This window comes from Adiantum capillus-veneris, chromosome 23, assembly GCF_014529385.1.
Source record: "Adiantum capillus-veneris isolate H3 chromosome 23, ASM1452938v2, whole genome shotgun sequence".
NCBI lineage: Eukaryota > Viridiplantae > Streptophyta > Polypodiopsida > Polypodiales > Pteridaceae > Adiantum > Adiantum capillus-veneris.
This window is the reverse complement of record NC_140953.1, coordinates 47,541,647-47,547,308: the sequence shown is the minus strand read 5'-3', so window position 1 is coordinate 47,547,308 and position 5,662 is coordinate 47,541,647.

Below are 5,662 nucleotides of genomic sequence, written 5' to 3'. Positions count from 1 at the left end.
GATTTCAACCTTTGCAGGCTCAGTTGCTTAATGTTTCTGCCAAAAGAACTGTTGACTTTTGTTAGGACATATCTGAAGAAGAGTCAATTGGTGAAGATCAATCAGAGAGGTCACCAGGCCAAGAGGATCCCTCACCCTACAAGGCTCCCTCACCCTGTACAGTACTTGTCAAGAAAAATACAAGAAAGAGGAGTATAGACTTCTCAGATGATGCAGATGTGCCAGAAAGTAGTCCCTGTGCAACTAAATGTAAAGCCAAAGAGGATGTGTCTTCTCTGGAAGACCCATTTGCAACTGATGAGAGGCTCTTTGATTTTGCAGCATCTTGTGGTGCTGGGGAAAAGTTTGATCTAGTTCATTCTATGTTTAATCCAAAGTTTGACATTGAAGACCTGTTAGCTCAGCACAGTAATTTCTTGCAGTCCTACAGAGATAAGTTTGAAGTGATGGTGCAGGTAGGGAGGGTTGTTCTGCCCACTATGACTCTTGTGCATTTAAATGACTTTGGTGGAAAGGGACAGGGACTGAAGAAGTATAGGGAATTACCACCTTCTTGCCGACATTCAGCCTGCCCTTTGCACCAAAAAGAATGCAAATTCATTCAGGAAGCCTTTGGCTTTATGATTTACATGAATAGCCTGTTTGGATTCCTCATGCAGAATCCTGATGAGGTGTTAGAGGAGCAGGATGCAGCACCAGATGAAGAATGCGAGGAGAAAACTCATATACAAGAAGTCGAGGAGGTTGAAGATACAGTCGACCTTGAGGTTGAGGCAATTGAAGTACAAAGAAGTAAGATGCTCTCTGTGAAAACCACAGAAATCAAACTTCCATTGGATGTCAGTAACTTCATTGAGAAGCATGCTCAGATGATGTTGCGTGCTGTGCCTGACTTCAGGATTGGAGACAGGACCTATATCTTCTTACATGATGTGCAAAGCATCTTTTATTTAAGGGAGGATTTCTCCCTGACTATTATTTCCAGAGTCCAAGAGGAGAGGAGTGGATTTGTTTCAGAGGATAGTAGTGATGATGAGGCAATGGAAACATCCAGCAATCCAATGGAATGCCTCCGAAGATGCTTTGAGAAAGCTGAAAAATACAAGGAGACACTACCTGATGAAGCCACCTTCCAAGCAATAAGACAAAGCCTAAGACCATCAACAAGTAACAAAGAAGTGGAGGATTGGTTTAACCATTCAGGTCAGGGGTCAACTACATCTGTAGACCTGTGGCAGGAAAACCTCTTTCTGCAGGATGAGAGCTTCATGGTAACTCTCTCTCTCTCTCTCTCTCTCTCTCTCTCTATCTCTCTCTTTGTGTCACTTCTGACATGATATGTGCAGTCTTGGATTGCTGACAAGGATGACTTCCTTCGACGGCGGACTCGAGAGTATCGTGGAAGGGATGCGGCCCTAGCGCAGTACCTTTCAAAGCTTTGCGAGTCGCCGATAGTAGTTTCTCACAATTCCATGTCACAAGAGGGTTCAATAGCAACTTACACATTCAAGACACTATCACGCTTCTTGGGTGGACCCGTGCTGCCCAAAAGTGCAGATAAAGTCATTCTTGTGGACAAAGTGTTTCCTAGAGATTGTTTTAGTTACTACCCGGGCTATACAGGTGGTCGGGCAGCGTATTACTACACCTACACAACAATGGCACTAGCTCTTGGTAGACAAAACCCAGATGAAATTTTACAGTATGGCAAACATCTCATGATTCATTACAAGGGTGACGTGCCAAAAAACAAAATTGAACCTTCAAAATCTTGATACACTTCAAGTAGCAATTGTATAAGATCATGTATTATATAAATTTTGTACAATGTCATCCACTCAGAGTATCTTTCTCCACTTGTGATTCACATACACCATTGTCTCTCTCCACCTTCGTTGACTTTCACGAGCTCCGGAGTTGTTGTATGCCATTGATCTTTCAACTTTTTGTTGTTGTAAATGTCTGATGGCTTGTGCTGTTGCTGAATTTGCCAAGACTTCTTTTGCCTGCATTCGATGAATGATTCTATGATAGAACCATTCAAATAGTTCTCTCAAACTGTTAGCCTTGATTCGAGAGCCACCATGTCGTGTGTGCCTGAAATAAGAATTTCTTGCCATGTAATGAGACTTTTCCATCCCTTGGGTATTCCATATTGCCGGGTTCCCATACTTTTGTATAAAATATGGTAAATGATTGAAGATGATGTGCTGGATATGAAAACAGATTAGTTAGAATGTTTTACACTCACATATTTGCACATAAGAGAGAATGAAATACACGATAATACCATGTAGTGAGTAATCTGTGTGTCTGTCCATGCTGTCTTGAATGATTTTTTCAGAAGGTTGAGATTCTCCTTGAACTTGTTCATATCATCTTGTGACCAGTCATCTTTGTCGCACATCAAAAATAGGATGTCTATTGATCGCCAAACCTCAGCCTTCACGTTACGAGTAGTTGGTTCTTGGTCTTTTACTGCAATATGTAGCTTTTTCCAGCTCTGATACTCTACCTTGCTAACATAAGATGTGTTATATATTTTTCCATGTTTTGTTAGCTTCGGATCTCTTGTACCTTGGGGTTTTCACCCCACCGATGGATGGTTTGCATGGGACATCCTTCTCAGCAGTTGATCTCTTTTCATCCCGATGGATTTTCACATTGCCACCATGAAGCCTTATATCCGACAGTACCATTTCTAAGCACTGCAGGGCTACTTGTCGTTCTGCCGAGTTCTTAATCTTCCAAGCAAACCCGATATATAAGTAGACCAATTTCTCCACAATTCTACAAAGGACATGCATTGTACAAATGTGGACATTCACAAGTGGTATTTTCAAAACCGGTTGAAAAGCAGGATCCTCAATGTGACGTGTTGGAGCTTTTCTCCACCACTTTGGGTCCATGACTTTTGCAGGCTCCATACAGAACAAACACGGCGACTTTGCCATTGCACCCATTCCACAATTATACATGCACTTTAATGTTTTGAGGTCACCTACAAGATGCCACTGAACTTGAAAGTCTCCCCTTCCATCTAGACGTAGTACCTCTCCCTGGTTAGTCTGCCGATCAATCACCTCCGGAATATTAGTTCGATGGAACACCGAATATAGAATCTCATGATCTTCTTTCTTTACCTGCAACACAAAATAAATGAGACTTAAGTAGATGTGAACATTTGAGCTTACCTGAGAATCTCGTTTACCTCAAACGCACCAAGCCACCATATGTTAGATTTTGATTGAGCACTAAAATATAAAGGATCATCACTGGGACACTTTGAGAGGGCTCTATTCATTAAAGTAATAGTAACACGCTCTAGCTTTTTCTCTTTAACAAGCTCACACTCATCCAGTTTTAACACAAAATGTAATACCCCTCGTGACTCTTCAAATGTGATGTTGTAAAACTCCACCATTCTCTTTTGTAATATCCGCAGGTCCATAAAAATATTATTGAACTCATCATATGCCATGTTTGCTCCATGGCCACTGTAAGTTGCTTTAATATGAAAGGGCTGTCCAAGATAGTCTCCCTGTGCCTCGTTAAGCTGAAGCCTCTCTTTCCAAACACTTGAGGCTGATGGTAGAAGTTTGGATTTTATACCCTTCTTAACAAAAATGGATGAGACAGACTTTTGGATAGCCGAATATCCTCTTTTGCTTCCACCAAGTGAATCAAGTGTGCCTTGTATCTCTTTTGCAAGCATTGAGTTCTCTGAAATAAAGCGGTCCACTACATTTCGTTGTAGGACCTTAAACTTCTTGTCATGTACTAAATCTGCTGCCAGGCTTCTACTTATAAGTGGCTTCAATCTCTTTCCTATATTGGCTTTGGGGTAAATGTTTTCCTTGTCAGGATAGATTGAATCTCTACATGAAGACAATGCATAAGTAAATAACAGAAAATTTGCTTCACTAACACTATTTAGGCACATGAAAATAATGCATAACAAGAAAAAACAAAAAGATTACTTAAATAAGACAATGTAGCCAACCAAGAAGCACCACCTTAATGCTCGGATTCTTTTCTTGAGACCTCCTGATGCAACCTGCAATGTTTCAAGATTGCGCAATTTCTTCTTTCGGATACGACCACCCAAGATGGCGTCCTTCATTTGACAACTTCGCACCTTTCCTTTCAGTTCTTGTACCTCTGTTTTATGTTGCAAAATGGTAACTTGATCTGTAGAATGTAAATGTGAAAGGCGAACAATCTCACATTGTTGAGCTTGGAGAATGCCCTTCACTACAAGAGGCTATTCATATTAGCGACGCTCACACATCGACGCTTAAAAAAAAAATTCCCGGCGTCGCTATGAGCGTCGCAAATTTCTTTGTTAATTTGCGACGCTCATAGCGACGCCGGCTGGGCCAAAAAAATAACCAAGTGCGCCCAAAAACTCAGATCTCAGATCTGAGTTTTTCGGCGCCCTCAAGCAAGGAGCAGGTAACGCTCTCCCTCTCTCTCTCTCTCTCTCTCGCTCTCTCTCTTTTTCTTCTCACACACACACACACACACACACACACACACACACACACACACACACACACACACACACACACACGAGGAGAGGAAGGAGAGCCAGGTATGCTCCTTCCCTCTCCTCATTCTCATGTTCCCTTCCCCTCTTTCTCTCTCCCTCTCTCTCTCTCTCACACACACACATACACACACACACATAGTGTTTTTGAGAGAGAGAGAGAGAGAGAGAGAGAGAGAGAGAGAGAGTACAAACATAAACAAAAACGCACACACACATACATAAACAAAGAATGCACACACACATTGAGAGAGGAAAAGAGAGAGAGAGCATGCATAAACAAAAAACGCACGCATTGAGAGAGGAAAAGAGAGAGAGAACATGCATAAACAAAAAACGCACACATTGAGAGAGGAAAAGAGAGAGAAAACATGCATACGATCCAAAAAAACGCACACACATTGAGAGAGAAAGAGAGAGAAACTAATTTAACGTCGTAGGAAACTAATTAAAATTAAAAGACCTAAAGATCTAGCCGACGAGGAGTTGAACTCAAGACCTATTATTCAAGAGGGAAATGGCATAATCAATCTATCATACTTGGCATGGGTGATAGAAAGGTTATACCATTTATCTCTTTTTATTGGCACATACATCCACACACGCGCACACACACAAGAAGAAGAGAGTTATAACGTCGTAGGAAACTATCTTAAAAGACGTTAAAGATTAGGTTAGATGTAGACTTACGTTAAATTAGATTTAGGTTTATTTAAGTTAAATTAGATTAGATTTAGGTTTATTTTTAACTAGATTTACGTTTATTTACGCTAGATTTAGATTTACGTTATATTAGATTAAATTTAGGTCTCCATAGACTGCGATGCCTGCATGAAGCGGGTGAAGAAAGCCCTCAATGGAATATAGGGTATTGCTGCCTTCACTCATGGTGGGCTCCATCGATCCAAAAGTACTGGTGAAATGTCTTTAGAAGATAGGGAAGAAGGTGGATCTTCAGGGCGGCAAGAGTCACTACATCCCCGACACAATGACCATCTAGACAACCTCTAGTCATTCAACAGCAACTTCAAAGTTAGTAACAAGAGCAAGAACGGTCTAAAGGGCCAATTGCTGTCATCAGATGTGGATGGAGATGAGGCAGCATCACCGCCG